General features: G+C 50.4%; 1 long non-coding RNA gene across 1 annotated transcript; it reads right to left on the bottom strand.

Annotated features, from left to right (window-relative positions):
* Positions 1-10716: 10716 nt before the first annotated feature.
* LOC307097395 lies at positions 10717-18536 on the bottom strand. The gene is made up of 3 exons (XR_013813348.1): positions 18433-18536; positions 11362-14387; positions 10717-11161 (listed from the first exon to the last, which is right to left on the bottom strand). It is a non-coding gene; the product is annotated as an uncharacterized lncRNA (long non-coding RNA).
* Positions 18537-21972: the final 3436 nt, after the last annotated feature.

Raw genomic sequence — 21972 nt, 5'->3', positions numbered from 1 at the left:
GACCTGAGTTCTGTGTTCCCTGCTCCGGAAGGGAACACAGTCCTCCGGGAAGTCTGGGTCAGTGGGCCGGAGGAGACAGAAGGAAGGAGAGCCCTCCCACCAACATGCCACTCAGTTCCTGCTCTTGGTCATCAGACTTCGTCCTGTTAGGACTTCAAGTTCTGTTCTGCAGACAGAGATATTTTTGGTCCCTGTAAGCGGTGAGAAGGCAGAAAGTTGTCCAGAAAGGGTGGTTGCTTAGAGTTTCAGCTGACCTGGCACAGCCAGGGCCTGGGCCTATGCTTGCCTCTGTCGGAATAAGTGGTGCTGAGCTCACCACTCCAGGAGGTGCGATGGGGAGAGAGCTGCTTGCGGGGGAACCATTGCTGACTGCAACTCGTCTCAGATCACTCAGGTTACTTTGATTTCACTTCCCTGCGTTTCATGTTCTCCCCAAGCCCCCAAACGTCTGAAAATAACGTTAAAAATTAAAGAAGGCATGAAATAACCCTTCGAATTAAAGTGAATTTGTAGAGATTCACCATCTTAAGGGTTTGCTTAGGTGACCATTTAGCAGTCCCCCTTTTGATAATTAGGGAGGCAAAACCCCACGAAAACCAAAGGCAACCTTCACCCAGGAGGAGGGGCCCCCGGTAAAGTCCTTGACGTGTCACCTGTAAGGTTCGCCAGGTCGGAATGAGCACGCAGGGTGGGGATGCGTGGGGTGGGTGGGCGTCCATGTGCTTCCTCTGTGACTAACGTCCCCAACAATGAGAGACAATAACGTGTGCCTCCTGCAAAGGGCAGTTGGAATTCGAAGCTGTGGGGAGGCCTCCTAACCCGGAAGCCAGGACAGCCTCCTACGGTTTCAGCACAGCTGGGCCCTTACACGTCCATCCACTTCTTCCAAAGGCAGGTCAGAAAAGAGGGTGTTTTTTACAGAGAAGAAGGGAGAGGGATAGAGAGTTAGAAACATCGATGAGAGAGAAACATCGGTCAGCTGCCTCCTGCACACCCGCCACCGGGGATGTGCCCGCAACCAAGGTACATGCCCTTGACCGGAATCGAACCCGGGACCCTTCAGTCCGCAGGCCGACGCTCTATCCATTGAGCCAAACCGGTCAGGGCAAGAGGGTGTTTTAGTAGGGAGATAACGCAATCCAGGGGCTCTGTCAGAGCAGAAAACCCCAAACATCCTCATCATCTGTGAGCCAATTCCTTCGTAGCCAAGTTTAAGGGGAGACCCCCAAATGAGCATTATTGGTTTTTTTTTTTTTGGTTTTGTTTTCATGTGTGTTTGTTTTGCTTTTAAAAGTATAGCAGAGCCGACACCTGTTTGGCTCAGTGGATAGAGCGTCGGTCTGCGAACTGAAAGGTCCCAGATTTGATTCCGGTCAGGGGCATGTGCATTGGTTGCGGGCACATCCCCGGTGGGGGGTGTGCAGGAGGCAGCTGGTCGATGTTTCTCTCTCATCGATGTTTCTAGCTCTCTATCCCTCTCCTTTCCTCTCTGTAAAAAAATCAATAAAATATAATTAAAAAAAAAAAGGTATCTCAATTTAAAAAAATAAAAGTATAGCAGAACTTCTATGTCCAAATGGATGCCGACTCCCAGAGCTTTCAGACCACCCCAAAAAAGTGGGAGCAGAGCCGTCCACATACACCCCAGGGGACAGTTCTAAGCCAGCCCCCTCTCCTCCCTGCCCCCGCCCCGACAGGTTACTAGTAGATGATGGTGCCACGTGGTATACTTCAAATGTGGGCAAGTTGCCCTTCCACTCCCACCTCCACCCCCACCCCCAGTCACCTTCGCCAGCCTGTCACTCTATAGCCATAGCAACTAACCCAAGTCTGGACAGCAGAAAGACAGGCTCCTGGAGACATTGGATCCCACAAGATAGTAACAACAGTATCCACAGTCCGCCTGGGTGGATCCATCAGAGAGCATATTTATTGGTACAAAAAGAAATCTAAACGGAAAGAGTTCAAACCCACTTTCTTTTCTGTACTACAGTACCGGAGGAAAATTTCCAGAAGTGGCAACTTCATTTGTATCTAATTTTGGCAAAATAACTGCAGCCTGCTTCCAGCTTGAATGAGCAGCGTGGTGTGGCTCCCGGGAGTTACTTATTTTAGCTGCCTCCCTCGGGACGAATGCCAGCTGCTCTCAGTTGCGTGTGGGAAAGCCAGGGAAGGCACTGCCTCGCTGCGGCAAGTTGGCATCGCGGGCATGAGCTGTCAGCCGTGACACTTAGCTCCGCTCCGACTGCATTTTCAGTTGGCGTGTGACCTTTTTCTTTATTCAATCTGGGGTCCTGATCACTTCCTTCCTCTGCCTCCCTGCCTTCCTACCTGTCTCTACCCACCCAGGCAGCTTTCGGCTGAATCCATCTGATCAAAATAGCACGCGTGCCAAGTGGGTTGTATCAAATCCTTGGGGAGAGATGCGAAATGAAGCACACTGTTCTTTAGGGTTCCTAGGGACCAGCGTGTACCCGTCCACAAAATAACAAACTAAGCTGCGGTGGAATCTCACGTCTCTCTCTACGCTTCATGCAGATGGGGCGATGCCAAGATCGTGACTTCAAGAGCTCTGGTACAGGGGGTAAGTAAGCCACCTTCACAATGACCCCAAGGGTCGCCATCTGCTAATATCACACCCTGGGCAGACCCTCCCTCCCCCTTTGCATGTGGGCTGAACCTAGGGACTCTCTAATGAAATAGAATATAACAAAAGTGATGGGCTGTCACTTCTGATATTGGGTTACAGAAGAATATACCTTTATCCTTCGTATTTCTCTCTCATTCTCTCTCTGTCTCGGTGCCAACTGCCATTTTGTGAGCTGCCCGACAGAGCCCCAAGTGGCAAGGAACCGACGTCCGAGCACTGCCAACCGCCACGTGCGCGAGCCGAGAAGGTGGTCCTCCCTCGGGCAGACCCTGAGATGACCTGGCTGTCCCTGGCCTGCAGCCTGGGAGACCCCGAGCCAGAGGCCCACTACACTGTGTTGGGATTCCCGATCACAGAATCTGTGAGGTAACCCGTCGAGTGTTTTAAGCACCTAAGTCTTAGGATAATGTCTATACTGCAATAGAAATACTAATAAATACGAGTCTCCCCTAAAGCAGGAAGTTAAGAATCTCCAGGGACCCCACCAGAGCTCTGCCTCTAGTCTGACCTCCAGCTACAGCCCCGCCCCATCACCCCGGGGCCACTCTTGGACCACACCTGACTCCTATGCTCCTTGGGGTCTTTGTAAGTGCTGTTCCTTCTGCCTGAGACAACCAGGCTCCTCTTCTCGGATACATTCCTGCTTACTGCTTGACACCTGCCTCAGATGTGGCCTCCGGAAAGCCTTCCTGATCAGCCAGGCCGAGCTCTCCCTGCCCTGGGTCCCCGCAGCACGTTGCCTCTGTGAGTGCTACCACATAGCACATATCACACCGTGCTGTCCTGCTGGTAGACCTGAGGGGTGCAACTCCTGGAGGGCAGGACACTTTTCTCTGTCTTCCAACCCCTGGTGCCTGCCCTGCCCAGCACAGCAGGGAAATACCAGTCCTGGGACGGATCAATGGCTGTTTGCAGAAGTAAGGGCCTCAGGCAGGACACAGCATGTGGCAGCTAGTTTCACTTCCAGCGGATGCGGGAATCCTGCGGCAGCATCCTCTCAGCGTGTGGTAGGAGAGTCCTTGGAGTAACGGGGCCATGCGTGAGTTCTGAGCACTCAATCAGCAGATCGGACACTGCTCTGGCAGCCTTGAGGGTCATAAGGTTCACGCTGGTCCCCACGCCTCAGCCTTTCGGCTAAGGTCACCGGAGCTTGGAAGTTGACAGTCTTGTCATTCGAGTTGTTATCATCATTACAACCCATGACCTTTGAGTGCCAGGCGTCACAGACATCCCTTCCTTTCCATTTTAGAGAAAGCTAGAAAGAAACCATGAAGGCATCCTCAGGGACAACCTGAAAGAGGGGAAAGTCGTATGTGTGTCTCAGCTAGCCCACGAAGGGAGGAGCTCATGGTAGGGGAGGTTGTTGGAAGATGGTACAGGTATGGAATACATTGGAAGCCTATGTACTCATCACCATGTCCTGGTAATTGTACCCCCTTGATAGAACCTTCCCATTTCTCTCCTCTGTTGCTCTTCTCCTAGTCTTTTTATGTGTAAATATTTTTAGAGAGAAAGGAAAGGGGGAGAGGAGAGGAGAGGAGAGAGAGAGAGAGAGAGAGAGAGAGAGAGAGAAACATGAATCAGCTGCCCCTGCACACCCCCTACCAGGGATCGATCCTGCAACTTGGACATGTGCCCTGACCGGAAATTAAACCCTTTGGTACATGGGACAATGCCCAACGAACCCAGCCACACACCGGCCAGGGCACTCTTCTCCTAGTCTTGAACTTGCCTGTAACAGCTTCCTAACTCATCTCATGGCATCCACTATGACCCTTTCCAAGCGTCTGTCCACGGGAGGCTGGAGCAATCTTTCTGAAAGGCACATTGGATCACTTAAACACCCAGGGACTCTGCGCCTGGTCTGTCTGAGGCCAGCCTTGCTGAGCATCCTGCCCCCGCCCCCCTCCTGAGCTTTGGTTACACTTGCGTCTTCCACAGCCTTGAAGACGCAGGTGCTGTCCTACCACGTTGATGCAGTGGCTGGCCTGACCTACTTAATCCTCCTGGTCCTCCAGATTCCATTTCACTCATCATTTCCTCAGAGGTTTCCTTGACGTCCATTATCAAATCAAACCCCTTATTGCGTACTCAGGGCACCACGCACTGCAATGTTATGTTAATACGAGTGGGTATTTTATCCAGCTCATCTCCTTCTCTACTGTGTAAGTTCCGCAAGGTCAGAGACCATGTCTGTTTTTGCTGACATGGTGTTCTTGCTACGATATTTGCAGAGTGAATGAATGAATTACGGGTGCCACTGGGGGTACATGGTAGGAAAACAGAAATGCAGGAAGACTGAGAATTTAATGGGACCCAAAGCTGGGGCACAGGGTGATCATTGGAATGTACACGCTCCTCAAATAGGGTCTTGGAGTTTCCTTAGACTAATTACAGAATTTGCAGAATTTGCACACCATTTATAGAGATATGTAACTCCCCTTCCCCCAGGCCACACAGCCCCAGGGAAAGCCAAGGATTTTGTGTTAACTCCCAGAAGCCTTTGTTTCTGCCTCTCCCACCGCCCCCCAGCCTCCCTGGGGACTCAGGGCAGCTCTCCTTTGCCTAGGGGGAAGGGCCCAATTGGGGCAGAGCCCTCCTGGGTCCTTCTTAGGGGCTCTGTGTGTCTGCATTGCTGCCACCCCCTCAGGGCCCTGTGGCCTTCATCCAGGCACTTTCAGCTACCCACCCACAGCCCCTGTCTTCTCTGCCGGGGGTGTGATGGCCACACTGCTGTGGCTGCCCTTGTGAGTACCTCTGCTCCCCACGGATTTGGAGTGAGGAACCACTCGCCTCTTCTCTCCCTGAGGTGATTCCCTCCCTTCCTTACCCATCATCTTCTCTCGCAGCAGTTTTGTAGCCAGCAAATCATTTCCCCTTATTTGTTCCAGCTTCTGAAGTCCAGGGGTCTAGGGCCTGCGGGTTGGTCTCATTCCCCAATCCCTGTTTCTTCCACAGCAGAGGGGGCCGGACAGGACTGGAGGTGGCGGCCATTCATCCCACAAACGTCAACTGCCTCAGGGGGAGAGATGAGCAGGGTGGGGCCTCACCCCGGGAACACGACGCCTGCTGGGGCTCTTCGCAGGGACTGTCAGCCCGGGTGAGGTGTTGGGCTGTCAGACCAGGACTCAGAATGCGTTTTCCCTGCAGTGATTTTTGCCAAGAGCCAGGGGTTGAGAAGAACATGAACCTGGTTTTCTTCCAGCTTTTGCTACCCAGATGACAACATTATTACCCTCAGCTTTTAATGTGCAAGTCTGTACACAGAGCACAGAGGCCAGGAGGGCTCCTGAGTCATCGGAGATAATTCTCCTCCCCCAGCCCCCACCTTTCTGTCTAAGTCTCCCATCTCCGTGAAGCAGCGATGTGGAAAGTGGGGGGGGTTGGGCTTCAGGAAATTTAAGGGAGGCTTGAAGTGAGCAGACCAGAGCCGAGTGCTGGCAGGCGCTGGGGCTGCCACGGCGGGACATCATGCAGCGACTCATCCAGGGAGCGGAGGGGATGCCTGCTCCTTGGAGCAGCATGCGCACCGGCTGGGGCAGTCAGATCACTGTGCCCTGGGCAGGGATGGGAACACCCGCACAGCCAGGGTGTTCTGGAGGAGAGCACTGTCAGGGCGGTCTGTGCCAGCCTCATTTAGGTTCCTGAGTCACAGTTGCTGGGCTAACCGTGTGGTGTCAAGAACCCATAGCAAATCCAAATACCTCTTCTCCCATGGCCCTCTCTCCCACAACACAGCAATGGCTGATGTCTTGTTAGCACCCTGAACCTCACTCATCACACGGCAACTGATGGAGGATCTGTCCCCGCTGGGCAGTGAGCTCCTCCAGGCAGGAACCTTGGCCCAGTTTCTGCTGCCTCTCCAGGGTGCGGCACCTAGTAGGTTTCTATGAGTAAGTGAATGTATAGGGACATACACTGAGTGGCCAGATTATTATGATCTCTGAACGCATAATAATCTGGCCACTCAATGTGTGTATATATATATATATATATATATATATATATATATATATATATATGTATATTAGAGGCCCGGTGCATGAATTCGTGCATGGGTAGGGTCCGGCCAGCCTGGCCAGGGAGAGGGGACATGGGCGGTTGGCCGGCCTGCCTGCTGGTAGAACTCCCGGTCGAGGGGACAATTTGCATATTAGCCCTTTATTATATAGGATATACACTGAGTGGCCAGATTATTATGCGTTCAGAGATCATAATAATCTGGCCACTCAGTGTGTAGGAGGCCAAAGAGACTCCCGTATGGAAACGTGCTCGATAGCACAGCACGTTGGTTCTCTATAGTTTGCAGGATCCAAAGCAGGAATAATGTGTCCTTTCTAGAGAAGGTATGTCTCCTGCAGGGACTGCACAAGGGCAGGTGCCTGAAAATTGGGGACCAAGGCCGGCAGTGGTAGAGGAAGGCCCCAGAAAAATGACACAGGAAATGGAGGTGTTCATCCTAGATAGACTCCAGCGCATTGCAGGCAAAGCCCCGATTCTCCAGGAACCCCACAGACAGTGCCTGGGAGCAGGGCTGGGGGAGGCGGGCTCAGAGGGACTGGTATTTCAATCCCTTCCAAGACCCGCAGGTGCACGCCCACGCTTTCCCATAGCTGACCACTAGGGGGCAGGCGGAGGCCGGAGAAGAGGTGAGGCAGCGGCCAGTGGGCCCTGGGCTGGTCTCACCAGGCCCAGCAACTCCCAGGCTTGCAGCCAGCACACTGGGCTGTTTGTATGACTCCAACAAGGCCCCACCTCTCTTCCTGCCTGTCTTGGCCCCTGTGATTTTATATGGTGTGGCCTGTGACATCAGATACCACACACCCATGGTAACCGAACTACACAGCTCAGTGTGAATATTAATAAACAGGGGGGGAAAGGATCCTTGTTTTTCTTATTTTACTCACCATTTGTATGTGTGTGTTTTTTTTAATTTAAATTTTTAAATATTGTATTTTTCAACTACAGTTTCCATTCACTATTATTTTGGATTAGTTTCAGGCGTACAGCGTAGTGGTTAGATAATCATACTTTACCAAATGTCTTCTCCCTCCATCCTCACCCCCACCCCCATATTTCCAATACCCACTTGGCACCATACCAGTAATGTGGTTTTTCTACTCATGCCTCACGTACCCTTTATTATCCTGAACACTTGAGGTGTACCTGAGTGCCACCAGGTTTTGTGTGTGTTTTTTTAATGAAAAGATCGATGGGGAACGTGTGCATTGGTCTCCTGTTCATCTAGCCTTGAAAACAGCAATCCATGTCCTCATCTTCGAGTCACCACTTCCTCTTGATATCCTGCTAACACTCCTCGTGTACACTACTAGTACACATCATTTCAAGAGAACATTACTTTCTTGATAATTTCCACACCCCTTGAAAAGTCATTTCCTCCTAAGAAACTCCAGCAGATGGGAACCCTCAATTGGTTTAAGTTTTTCTAATCCTCAAGGATTCACTAAAAATAGCACACTGTCCTCCTATACAAATCACCCCCTTTATACACATCATCAGCACCATAGACTGAGGCCCATAGACCTGGGCCTACAGTAAATTAGACTGAGCATAAGGGAATAAACATGGTACCAGGCCAGACCACAGAAATCAAAGTCTCTGTGTAGAAATAAGAGTTGCTTCACACAGAATCAGAGAGTTTAAAAGTAGAGTCCTCCTGCCTGCTGAGAATGTCCAATTAGAAACCCATCAATGCTTGATAACATTAATAGAAAGCTTTGCCTGAATGAAGTTAAAGACTCTTCAATAAATTGCATCTTTAATTGGAATGAGAACAAACCAACCATATTACGCCAGCCAATGGGGAATGGCAAAACCATCCTAAAAGAAATGGATTTCTAGTGGAATCAGAATACTTAGGCAAACCTTTTCATGCGGCAGACTTTTTTGAATGCCACCCCTGATTTCATTCCAATCGTAATCATGGGCTGAGAAATATCTTTTAAAGCTACAGTATGATGTCAGGTTACTTTAATGGTTTGCAAAATACTCTCAAGAGTTACCTAACTATGCATTTTCAGTGATGCCCTAGATGTGTTCGTCTGAAATGGTTTGATTTTCAATTAAAAACATAAACAGGCTTGGCTATATTTGGACACAGATGTTGCCGGAGTCTCCAGATTCATTGTTTAAAGGTATGCCATAAATACGACACAAAGTGTGGCGAAGGCGTCCATCTGATTGGGTATTCAGGCTTACAAAGAAAGTAATTACAGGGCCGGAGACTGGGAGTCAGCCCTCATTCATCAAAATTCCCTTTCTCGTATCAACATAGCTTGACCTTGATTTTTTTTTTAGATGCAAGTAAATGACATTGATGTAATTTGAATAAAGCTGTCTTTCAAGCACACCAAGGAACCTGAAATCAGAGATGACAGATTGACAGAAGTCTGAAGAAATAACCGACTCTTAGGAGTTACAGTGGTTTTACAAACAGTGTCTTCCCTTCTTATTGAGCCACATTTTTGTCTTCCTTCTAGGGAACGTTTGTTTGCCAGGTCCTTTGGAATATGCCCAGATGCCAGTTTCCCCCTCCCCACTTCTGTTTTTGTCTGTTTTTGTTTTTTCATTTTTAAATATATTTTTGTTGTTGTTGATAGTATTATAGATATCTCTCATTTCCCCCTTTCCCTCTTCCTCCCAGCCCCTACACTGTCCACCCTCCCAACCCCCGCAGGTCTTCACTACCCTATTGCCCGTGTTCATGGGCTATGCATATAAGTTCTTTAGTTTATCTCTTCTTGTCCCCTCAACCCACATCGAGGTATGTCAGTCTGTTCCACGCCTCCCCGCTTCGGCTCTTATTTTGTTGGTCAATTCACTTTGTTCATTAGATTCCACAAATAAGTGAGATCATGTGATATTTGTCTTTCTCAGTTTGGCTTATTTCACTTAGCATAATATTTTCCAGGTCCAATTCTGTTTTTTTGTTTGTTTGTTTGTTTGTTTTGTGTGTGTGTTTAATTTTAATTTAAAAAAATCTTTACTGTTGAAAGTATTATATATATCCCCCTTTTTCTGTTTTGAGTCTCCCCACTGGGCCCCTGTGGTCTGCTAACGTGACCTCCAACCTTCCTCGCCTTTCTGAGGGCAGGGGCCTCACTTCGCCTCCTGACAAAGCACTTTCAGTCAGCTCTTGGGTTTCTTCATGGCTGATTAAACTGTCTGTGTTTATTCAGGACCCTGCTCCGCGTTCTGTGTCCGGCTGCTGACCTCTCCGTGAGTTCATTGCGGAGGAGAAAGCTCACAGGGCCGGCCATCTGACTGCTTGCTGGCGGCTCTGGTGAAGATTGGATGCCGGTAAATGTTTAGGCCGTTGAAATATTGGTACATCTTTAAAGCATGTGACTTTTTGCCCGGTTAGTTTTCTGAGTACGGTGACGGGGCAAGGCAGCAGCACGAAGTGGCCTGTGAGTTATGACCACCAGCATCTCCCTTGAACTCGCCGATGTCGATCATCTCCCCATTAAGCTCCAGGGCTTCAAATGGGCTGTGGTTCCTTTTTTTTCTTTTGCAATTCCAGTTGACATTCAATGTTATCTTACATCAGTTTCAGGTGTACAGCGTAGTGGTTAGACATTTATATGACTTACAAAGTGATCTTCCTCCAGTAAGTCTAGTACCCACCTGGCACCAGGCATATTATTACGATATTATTGGCTATATCCCCTAGGCTGCACTTTACATCCTTGCAACTATTTTGTAACTACCAATTTGTACTTCTTAATCCCTTCACCTTTCACACTCAGCCTTCCAACCCCCCTCCCATCTGGCAACCATCAGTTTGTTCTCTGTATCTATGGGTCTGTTTCTGTGCTGTTTGTTCGTTTATTTTGTTTTTTAGATTCCATACATAAGTGAAATCATGTGGTCCTAGTATTTCTCTGTCTGACTTATTTCACTTAACACGATAACTTCTAAGTCCATCCATGCTGTCGCAAATGGTAAGATTTCATTCTTTTTAAAAAATACATATTTTTATTGATTGCAGAGAGGAAGAGAGGGAGAGAGAGATAGAAACATCAATGATGAGAGAGAATCATTGATTGGCTGCCTCCTGCATACCCCACCCTGGGATTGAGCCCACAACCTGGGTATGTGCCCTGACCAGGAATCGACCCATGACCTCCTGGTTCATAGGTTGACGCTCAACCTCTGAGCCGTACCGGCCGGGCAGATTTCATTCTTTTTTTTATGGCCCAGTAATAGCGCATTGTATATATGTACCACATCTTTATCCACTTGGCTAATGATGGGCACTTGGGTTGTTTCCATATCTTGGCTATTGTAAATAATGCTGTAATGAACATAGGGGTGCACATATCTTTTGGAGTTAGTGTTTTTGGATTTCTTCAAATAAATACCCAGAAGTGGAATTGCTGGGTCATAAGGTAGTTCTATTTTTACATTTTTGAGGAACCGCCAAACTGTTTTCCGTAGAGGCTGTACACGGTCCGTGGTTCTTAACAAGAGCAGGTCTGGTCTTACTGCCTGGAAAGGGGAGAGAGAGAGAACGAAGCACAGAGAGTTTTACTGAGTGACCGAAAGACAAGCCAGAACAAATGCCTTAAGCCAGAACCCCCCTGACAGAGATTCTTGTCTTGTCTGGTCTGGGGCTCTCAGGCGAGCTCAGTGACCACCCCCCCCCCCCAGCACCACACTCCAGGGTCCGGGTCAAATGCAAGTCCTACCATGTGCAGGCGATGGTTCCTTTCACTGTAACATGTACTTGCTGTGCCTCCCAGAATCACATTCTTCTAGTTTGCTTATTTGTGTAGGAATCTTATCCGTCTGACTTGACTGCAAGTGCTTGGATGTGGGGACCGTGCCTCGGATCTGTGCATGCCTGGGAGCACGCGGTGCATATTTCAGTGAAAGTAGGGATGAATGAGGTGCAGATGGACGCTCTCTCCAGCCTTCTCTCACATTCCTTTAATGCCGCCCCACTCACCTGTGATACCTCGATCCTCCCTCACCATTTCTCAGAATCCCTGCTGCTCCCACTGGCACGACTGGAGTGGCCTTCTTTTCCAGTTTTCTCGTTTGCCCCTCTCACCCTTCTATCCCTGCCTCGTCTTTACTAACCATCTCCTACTGTAAACCCTCAAGGGGCTGGGGGCCCGTTGAACTTCCTTTGCTTGTCACTTGACAATAACACAGTCAGTGGCTTGTCGCTCAAGGGACCTCAGAATGCGATGCCATAATCAGACAATCACTGGAGCCCATCCCTGGTCCTCTGGCGATCAACGTTTACTGCTCCGGGACTCGGTGTATGTGCTCCGTCTCTATTGTGATTGTCTCCCCCGATGCGTCCCCCACACACCTGTTGTTTGGCGTAGCTGCAAGTGAGATGGTGAGAGAGGAGGAGAGTCTTGGTCCGAAGGCAGTGCTTTCAGCGGTGGCACTTGGACATCTGGGGCTGGAGAATTCTGTCGTGGGGGCTGTCCTGTGTGTCGTAGGGTGTTCAGCAGCATCCCTCATGTCTACCCCACCAGATGCCAGGAGCAGCCCCCAGTCGCGGCAACTAAACAGGCCTCCAGTGGGAGGGACAAACACGCTGGCTGGGAGGCACTGCCCTGAGGGCTGGAGGCTGGAGGCCCAGCCACAGGGGAAAGGGGTGAGCGTCATGACTAGGTTTCTTCCTCTCTTTGGCAGTTGTGTGCGTGTGTGTGTGTGTGTGTGTGTGTGTGTGTGTGTGTGTGTGTGTAATCTAACCAGCATGGTATTCTGCCCTATTCGGTTTAGGGAAGAGTCTCAAGATGCACTTAAATTACATAGTACTCCACCACTTGGCCCCTTTCCACCTTAGGGACCATTTCTCCCCCCTCCCCCCGCCCCCACCATTGCCAATGGACCGAACTTCGCTTTCTGTGGACTGAGTCCATCTTGTTTGGAGAATCCCACTGGCTTTCAGAGAACTCTGAGCGCCCACGATGAACCGATAGGAGAGGCAGCTGGCTGGAGGGGCCCCGCAGAGCGGCCTGTTGTCCCCAGGCCTGGACACTGCGCTGCGAGGACACTGTGCTGGGGGATTTGCTCCTCCACTTTGCCATCCGGGAACTAGATCTTTCTCTCTCTTCTGGGCATTCACAAGCCACTGTGAGCAATAATTCACACAAACAGAACTCACCAGAAACTAGGCTACAAAGCAGGCTGCGACAGTCTGGCTTTACAATGCACATCTCCCCAGAGCTCTAGCTGGGGTTTGGAAGGTGGGGTGGGCAGCAGGAAATGTGGTCCCGAGGACACGGGGAGGGGGGGGGGGCGCCCAGGCCAGCGGGCTCCAGCCCGGGTGTCTGGCTCCTTCTGTCTGTCCCAGCTGCCAAGGGAGCTGACGGGGGAGAGAGAGCGGAGGCCGGGATCTGAGAGGACAGGGAGAGCTGAGAGATGTGCACCGTCTTCAGAAATCACTTACAGTTTCCGCTTCATTTAAATGTCGGTGTCCTGAGGCCGAGGGGACACCTTTCCAGCGCGGGCTCCTGTCACCAGGGTGCCCGGGAGGCTGCAATGGCCGAGGCAGACGTGGACCCGGGGCACAGGGAGTCGGGGGCCTCACGGGACAGTCTCTCCGGGCTGAGGGAGAGCCTGAGGAAACAGCCCTGCTTCTGAGGGAGGCTCGGCTCCCGGGGGATGGGAGCCACCCCTCTGCCCCAGGGGAGCGGCTCTGGCAGGAGGCCAAGCACCCCTGGCAGCTGCGGGTCCCCATCTCCATTTTATTTTATTTTTTTCGTTAATCCTCACCTGAGGATATTTTTTCCATTGATTTTCTAGAGAGACTGGAGAAGAGGGAGGGAGAGAGAGAAAGAGACATGGATGTGAGAGAGACACATCTAGTGGTTGCCTCCTGCATATGCCCTGGAACCTGCAACCCAGGTACTTGCCCTTGACCGGGAATCGAACCTGCGACCCTCGGGTCGGAGGGCCAACGCTCTACCACTGAGCCACACTGGCCAGGGCGGTTCTCCATCTCTTTGCCCTCCTCCCCTGTGAACCCCCTCTCCCCTGTCACCACACGCTGTACTCAGGGTCTGGTCACCGCGTTGGCCAGCACAGCGTCTCGGCATTCTGTGCACAGCTTCTAGAACCCAGGGGTCGGTAGGGATTTGTCCTGAATGGAGCTGCAGCCCCATGGCTGCCCGAGGCCATAACCCCTGGCCAGAGACGTGTTCTCAGTCTTGTGCCTGACCAGACCCTGTGGGACACCCCTTCTTAGGAGATGTCTTCTTGAGCGTAGTCTAACTTGGATCGACATTTCTGCTGAGTGGACAGTGAATGCCATTGTCAAGTTCATATTTGTCCTAATAGAGGGGCAGGGGAAAGGTAGGGACATTGCGGTCTCCATGCTTTCAGCCAATGGAAGCAGAATGCCATCTCTCCGTCCATGCCCTCCAGTGCCTGGAGCTGTCTTCTGAGCCCCGTTCACCGGAGGCTCTCTGGCTCGGGTCCTGGCCGGGCGTGCAGCTCCACTGGGCTGGCAGCACGTCCCTCTGGGTGAGGAATGCCAGGGCTCCACCTGCTTGCTGGTCACGAATCGTGGGTGCAATCCACTCACCACACTGAGAAGTCCTTTTTGCCACTTGAGTCATTCTCACTCCCATTGCTGGGCCTCTGTCAGAGAGTCCTTTGTCACCTTTGAGAATGTTATTTCTAGGAAATAAAAGCACCGTATGGCCATGGTGAGTGTCGCTGGTGAGTTCTATTTCTTGAGGCACACTCACTGTAATAGAAAAATATGAATCTGATGAGTGAGTTACAAAGCCTATCACTACCACAACCGTCGTCTTTGTCCCCAGACACCACGGTACCTGCACTTCAAAAGCATGTTCTTCAAAAGCCATTGTGTGGGGGAAATGGGATGAACAGTGCCTGTATGATGCTGGTTTCTTTTAAAAAGGAAAGGGAGGAGAATGAAAAAAAAAAAAGCCACGCAGTTCCTACAGGGCTCTCGGCAGGTGTATCCCCACTGGTCTGGCTCGTTGCTGGTTTGGTTAGACGTGGTCTGTGTCTGATCTATTTCATCCGCGTGGCTTCTTGTTCAGCCAGGTCTAAGTCAATGCTCTTCACCCTCGCTGAGGACACACCTGCCTCTTCCTCTGGCAGGCGTCTCATCTCAGGGCTTTCACACTTGGTACGAAGAGCCCGTAAGCACATGAAAAGCACACGGGGTCCTGGACCCTCCGCATCATCAGTATGGAGCTGCTTTGGGGATCTCTCATTTTGTTCACAGACTTTTGGGAAGAGTTTTTATATTACACTAGAGGCCCGGTGCACAAAATTTGTGCAAGGGGGTGGTGGTGTTCCTCAGCCCGGCCTGCACCCTCTCCAATCTGGGACCCCTCAAGGATGTCCTACTGCTGGTTTACAGGGATCGGGCCTAAACCAGCAGTCGGACATCCCTCTCACAATCTGGGACTGCTGGCTCCAGACACTCACCTGCCTGCCTGCCTGCCTGCCTGATTGCCCCTAACCACTCTGCCTGCCAGCCTGCTCGCCCCCAACTGCCCCCCGTCGCTGGCCTGCTCATTCCAAACTGCCCCCCCCCCCGCTGTCCTGATCACCTCCAAATGACCCCCAATGACAGCCTGCTCACCCCCAACTGGCCCTCCTGCTGGTCTGCTTACCCCCAACGGCCCCTGCCATCCCATCCTGGCCTGATCACCCCCCGGTGACCCAAGGTCCCAGCCCCTCCTTTTTTTTTTTTTCAGCGCCTCCTTGAGTGGAGGCCAGGGCCAGCTGGAAGCAAGTATCTAGGATTAATTTATCTTCTATAATTGAAACTTTGTAGTCTTGAGCGGAGGCCAGGGCCAGCCAGGGCGGGAAGCTTGGCTTCCTCCATCACCAGTGGCAACCCAAGCCTCCTGTTCAGCTCCAGCTCCATGGCCACCACCATTTTTGTTGGGATTTATTTATCTTCTATAATTGAAACTTTGTAGCCTTGAGCAGAGGCCAGGGCTGGCCAGGGCAGGAAGCTTGGCTTCCTCCATTGCCAGGGCAACCCAAGCCTCCTGCTTGCTTCAGCTCTGTGGCCGGCCGCCATCTTGGTTAGGTTAATTTGCAGACTCACTCCTGATTGGCTGGTGGGCGTGGCTTGTGGAGTGATGGTTAATTTGCATGTTTCTCTTTTATTAGTGTAGATAGCGACATAACAATGGAGTTGAGTGCTCAATTGGCGTGACTTTGAAAGATAATGCACAAGGCTTCAGAACACACTTTGTGCTTCTAGCAGGTGCCATAGCCACTCCTTCAGACTCCTGAGTGGGTGGCATTATGGGTTAAATTGTGTCCCTGCCAAATAAATGGAAGACCTAGCCCATGAACCTCAGACATGAACTTATTTAGAAACAGGGTCGTTGCAGATGGAATTAGTTGAGATGAGGTTATGCTGGAGTAGAGTGGGACTTGTAAAAAGAGGAAAATTTGGACATAGACATAGGAGGAAGGCCTTGTGAACACGGAGGAAGAGATGGGAGTGATGTGTCTACAAGCCAAGGAATGCTGAAGTTTGCCAGCAAACCACCAGGAGCCAAGGGGAGAGGCCTGGGACAGATCCTTCCTCACAGCCTCCGAAGGAACCAACCCTGCTGATGCCTTGATCTTCTTGACTTCTGGCCTCCAGAACTGATTGGCAAACCGTTTCTGTTGTGTAAGCTACCCAGTGAGTGGACTGTGCTAGGGGAGCTCTGAGCAAACTCATCCAAGGAGCCAGTCTTCTTTTCTTGCTGGGGGTTTTCACTGGCAGAGCTGGAGAACTGTGTGGTGGCAAGAGCTCAGTGTCCGGGTCTGACAGACCCAGCTGTGGACTCTGGCCTTGCCACCTACAAGTTGTGTAGCTTTGGGCGCGGCTCCAAATGCCCCCACGTGAGGATTAAACAGAGGGTGGGACGGGCAGCCCTGTGGGTTCTCAATAATCTGTTGTTCTTGTTTTCCCTATCCCTTCTGACTTCCTGTCCCCAGAGGTCATTTTGTCTGAGAGACGAGGAACTCAGAGCCTGGAGAGGTAGATGACTTGTCCTCAGTTACACCACCAGCTGGTGCAAGGCTGGGTAGCAAGTCCAGGCCTCCGGCTCCACACCTGTACTGTGGTTCCCCATGAGGTTGTCTTTCGGGGATCCCCCCATTATAAAAATCCTCCACACACTGTCTCCCACAAACAGTTGTAAAGGCGACGACATAGCTGAGCCTCTAGGCCCCACCTGGTGAGAAGACCTGCTACGGAAAGGTTCTTGCACTACCCAGAAAGCCTTCTGAACAGAAGAAATGCCTGCTACTTTATTGTGTACTTTATTCTGCTTTTGACATATTCTTAACATGCAATTGTTAGCATGACGTAATTATTGCCTCATTTAAAAGGGAGCATTTTATTCAAAAGTGTTTTGCAATGTTCATTACAGGAAATAAAGGCTTGGGCCCTTTAAGAAGGAACTAGTTAGAGTCTGAGGGCTGATCGAGGCTGTAACCACTGCGGAGGCCTGTCCTGCAGGAACACAGCCTGCTCGGTGATCATAAGGAATTGACAGGCAAGACGATGAGCACATTAGATGGTGATGACTAATTCCCCGCGCAAGATGGCCCAAGTTCTTCCCCACAGAACAAAGGCGTGGGGGAGAAATGGGCTTGCGGATTGAGGAAGGCTGCCTAAGCTTTGACTGAGTGCTAGTGAAGATCACGCGCTGAAGATCACAGACCCCGCCCTCCCGCAGGAACTCAGGCACCCTCCGGAGAAAGCCACAGGCCCCCTCCCCATAACGTGCCCGGTGCACCTCTGCTCACAGCATTGCAAACAAGCACAAGGGTTTCCCTTCTTCCTTTCACTCTGAGGTCCCCAACCCCAGGTTAAGAGCCATTCCCTTCTACCTTAGTGGGTGGGCCCTTGAACAAGCTAAGGGACACTCATAACTTCTTTTTCTATTTAATGACTAGAGGTCACTTGAAAAAAGCTGTCCGGCCTGGAGTCAAGACGAGTTATTGGTGTACTGGTATTGGTGGGAGAGACTAAAAATCAAAGTTTACTGAATGAAAGGAACAGTCCGAGTCAGGAAACCTGGTCGGGTCAATGCACAGTCATGTGGCTCTGAGTCAGTCGCCAAGCCTCGCTCAGGCTCAGTGTCCTTGTGAGCACTCGGGGAGAGCACAGTGCCCCCCTCACAACTCCCATGGGAGCAGCCAACAGGATAATACCCTGGATCGCAAATCCCTATGTAAACTGTCTATGAATAGAAGGTGGTATTAATATAAAAAAATAGACATAGTGACAAGAATACCTAAGCAATAATACTTTTAGAACTTCATTCTGAATTTGGAGAATTTTAACACAGTCTAATAGAAAGTATATTTCACGGGGGTGGGGGAGGGGTTCGGGGGGGGGGTGTCCTATTCTATCCTATGTTTGAATTTTTATATCTAGTGGAAGCCTAACCTAGAAGTTGCCAGCCAGCCCACAAACATGTGTTATTTTGTCTGCAGCGTGTTAAACAAGTTTTGTTTTGTTTCTTTTTAAAAATCAATTACCAACATTTAAAACCAGATTTCCCATAAACAACAAAACCTAGATCTCAGCTTCTCTTGGGAAAGTAGACACAGAGCTGCTTCTGCTGGCAGAGCTGGTTGGGGTTTCCTCACTGCTCCCCACTCCTGGGCAGATTGCTCCCCCACAACAGCCACACCCAAGGCACCCCAAGGTGTCCTTTTCCCACTGGGAGGCCTAGAGTTTCAAATAGCAACTTCCCTGATGGGTGCTCACACCGGGGTGTCTGGTCTCCTACCTGTAGCTGAGTCTTCCTGGCCCAGGGGTGGTGAACTTGCATTGCTTTCTTGTAAAATGAGCACAGGATCCTTGTGTGGATTCAATTAGATGACACAAGTAAACACCTTGCAAGAATCAACCCTTGGTTGTCAGCACATGTTAGCTCTGAGCAGGAGCATTCCAGACCGCTTAGGGCATCACAGAGATTCTGATGAATAATCCACAGCTCAAATTCCGGGAGTGACAGTCACCGTCAGGCATGAGGTCCCTATAGCAGCTGAGCTCCTTAGAGGGTCAGGCTGAGGAAGGAGGCTCTTCCTGATGTTATTGTCATAATTAGATGGTTAATTTTAACAATAAGAAAAGAGCAAAGGGGAGGCCAGACATTATAAGCACGGTCATCTGGGCAGCGTCACCAGGAAGCTATAGCTTCATGCTCCCCGGGAAACCACTGGTCCATTCTCTGCAGATCAGTGGGGAAAGGGAACCAACAAAAGGGGAGATGGGTATATGCGCAGTGAAGTTGGGGTGATGTAGGGAAGATGCTTATCTGATGGTCTAGCCTAGGAAAAAGATCATTGGCAAGGAGGGTGGTATCACGGAAAGAGGGCAAAATCTTGGAAAGTTAAAATCCCCAAGAAGTTCCCTCTCTCTTGCTTGGGCGCTCACTTGCTCTTTCTTGCTCTGTGACCCACATTCGCCCATGCACTTGCCTCCACAGCCATGTGGCCGTCAGCAGCCTCATGGCTCATGGCCATGCAGACTCCACATGCAGGATGCTGGAATGGACTGGCTGGGACTTTCATACGGAGCAGACATTCTGGGCAGTGGTCTTATTCTGGGCCTGCTGAAGATAAGACTGGACTTTTCCCATGGTGGAATGGATGGAGATGGGACCTGGGAGGGGAACCCCCTCAATTTTACATCATCAATAAAGCTTTCCATGAAACTCCACCCTCCCCTGGGGGCCTCAGGAAATTCTTTTCCTCGAGGAACCCCGAGAACTCCACTTCCACTGGTAACACTGAGACCATGGCTTCTGAGAACCTGTTTGTAGCACCCCTCCCCCTCCAGACTCCCACAAGAAGACCTGGGACCCAAGGTGGAACAGACCCTTAGCCGTAACACAGATGCCCTGTGCCTTCACGGAATCACGTCAGTGAATCACTGGGAGTGCTAGAAAAGTTGGCAACATGTCACAGGCCAAGAGATGTCTCTTTGTTTGAACAAGGTCACATGGAGCAGATTTGATAAGTCCCTGCATCTGCTCCCATGAAACATTAACCAGCGGCAGCTTGGTGCATTTGTTCTGAGCACTCACTTCCTGTGCAAATACACAACTGACTTCCTGCAGAGAGCCAGTGGCCAGGAGCCTGCAGACTTGGAGGGTGGCCTTGGCTTCTGGAGGGTCAGAGGGAGGCAGCTGCCGGGCATTGCTCTCACCCTGATTGGCGTTATCTCTAAGGATATCACCAATACCTAGAAGCCAAGCCCAGGAAGGAGCTCGCCACTTTCTTCTCCCTGCCAAGGTTTGTACCCTGGCCTGTTTTGTAGGAAATTGCCTTCTTTCTTCTGAGCAGAAGGGGACCCATCCCTGGGTCCAGCAAAAGATAAGTAAATGATTACTGGCTGCCATAAAAGGGTCTCATAAAACATTGATGTGGTACCACAAAAAGCATCTGTCTTTTACGCATCTGTCTTTAGTTCATTGGGTGCATGTAGAAGGTTGACTTTGGGGTAAGGCTTGCTGTAGGAACTGGGCTAGCTAAGGATTTGGGATTTCCCCATAGTTTCCGCCTTCATCTCCTGACCCGACGAAAGGAACTCTCCGAGTCACACGTCAAGTGGACTTGTATTGGGGAAATAATCCAGTTGCTATGATAACCTAGGAAGGTCCTTTAGAAAGAAAACCAGGGCTCTCTCTGGGGGCAAATGATGGAGTGCCGACCCCACATCGGAGATGTTGAAATGAAAAGAGGTGCATTTTTGCCAAGGAAACTCAAGGTCCTCTCCATTCAAACTGTAGCCAAAGGCAGAGATTCTGAATCGGGTGGGAGGGCCCCCAGGGAGCCTGGATTTAGAGAAGTCTGGGCTGGAGCACTTGGAAGACTTGGTGGCCACAAGCAGTTTGGGTCCCTGGGGGAGATCCCCACCACTCCCACCAAAGGGAAGCTCTCTGCTCTGCCAAAAGGCCCAAATTTCCTAAAAGGGCTCCAGTCTCTAAAGAGTCCCTGGGAAGACACTCTCTCCAGATGGACTTTGACTTCTGTCTATTAGCCATCTTGACTCTTGTCCACATCTGCTTCTAGGAAACCTCACTGGCTTGGATCCCTCAATTGGTACATAAATGAGGACACCTCGCCCCCATAAATCCTAAGCTTGAATGGCTTCCTATTGCCTTTTAGGCTTGCTTACACACACACACACACACACACACACACACAGACACACACACACACACTGCTAAGATTACCCCCTTGTTCTCTGGATAGTCATCTCTGGGAAGAACCATTTGGACAATGGTTACTGGCCCACCCCAAAATCTGGAGAACTGTACCCCTTAACCAATGCACTGGTAAAAAACATCCTGCCATTTAATATAGGCTTCTTCTCTGTCTGAAATGTGCAGACATGTGATTGTCTCATGTGCAACATGGTGGTAACCAGAGCTTATCTGGCCAGACTGGACAAAACCAAACCTTAGCATTTCTTGAGGTCTCTCCCATCCCTAGAATCTCAGATTTTGAGATCCTTCCAAATATGTGAAGTGTGGCTCCCATGAAATTACTAGTGACTGAACCAAGTGCAGGATCTTATTTAGTTCTGGCCCGAGGGGGAACTTTATAATTTACTTTTTGAGTGAAAACTCTTTTCCCCTTTAAACACTGCATCAAAATGGCAAGATTCTCTACTGAATGTTAATGTTACCACCGCAAAGGAAGGGGAAGGCTATGAAAATCAGAAATAGAAATATGTGGTGTGTTATTTAAAGAAAGTCAGTGCAACAAAAAGAAGAAGTCGGCCTCATCCTCCATCCTGATGCACCATGCAGCCCAGGGCTGGCCACCAGCACAGCCCCTTCAGTCCTCTCACACCCTGCAGCCTCTGTGTGTCTTTGCTCAGTCTTCCCCAAGCCTTCAGTACCCCCCCACACACACACCCCGCCTTTGTCAGCTGAGGTTTCTTTGTCCATAAAGTCCCTACAGTGCAAATCCTCCTTTGGAAAAACTCTTTGCAGCTGGGAAACTCATTCATCTCTTCCTCCCAGGTCCTCAGCCCTTCTTAGCTGAGACAGCTCTCTGGCTTATGTTCATTACATTGTGTAGTTTGTACATGCGTCTGTCTCCACTGCTGGACTTAAGCTTCTGGAAGGCAGAGATGCTATCCTCGCTGCCATTGTTCTCCCATGGGCACTTGCATGGGTTAGACACATTCCATACATTTTTGCAGAGTTTAAGTGAAGAAGGGTGACAATTCCCCCAGTCCAGATGTGTTTGTGTGTATACCACAGATCACTTGGAATGTCGTGGGGTGGTGGGAGCGCCTTATTTGATGTCAT

Source organism: Cnephaeus nilssonii (genome assembly GCF_951640355.1).
Source record: "Cnephaeus nilssonii genome assembly, chromosome: 3".
In the NCBI taxonomy this organism is placed as follows: Eukaryota; Metazoa; Chordata; class Mammalia; order Chiroptera; family Vespertilionidae; genus Cnephaeus; species Cnephaeus nilssonii.
Note: the sequence above shows the minus strand (reverse complement) of the source record. Positions and strands in the feature narration are given on the sequence as shown.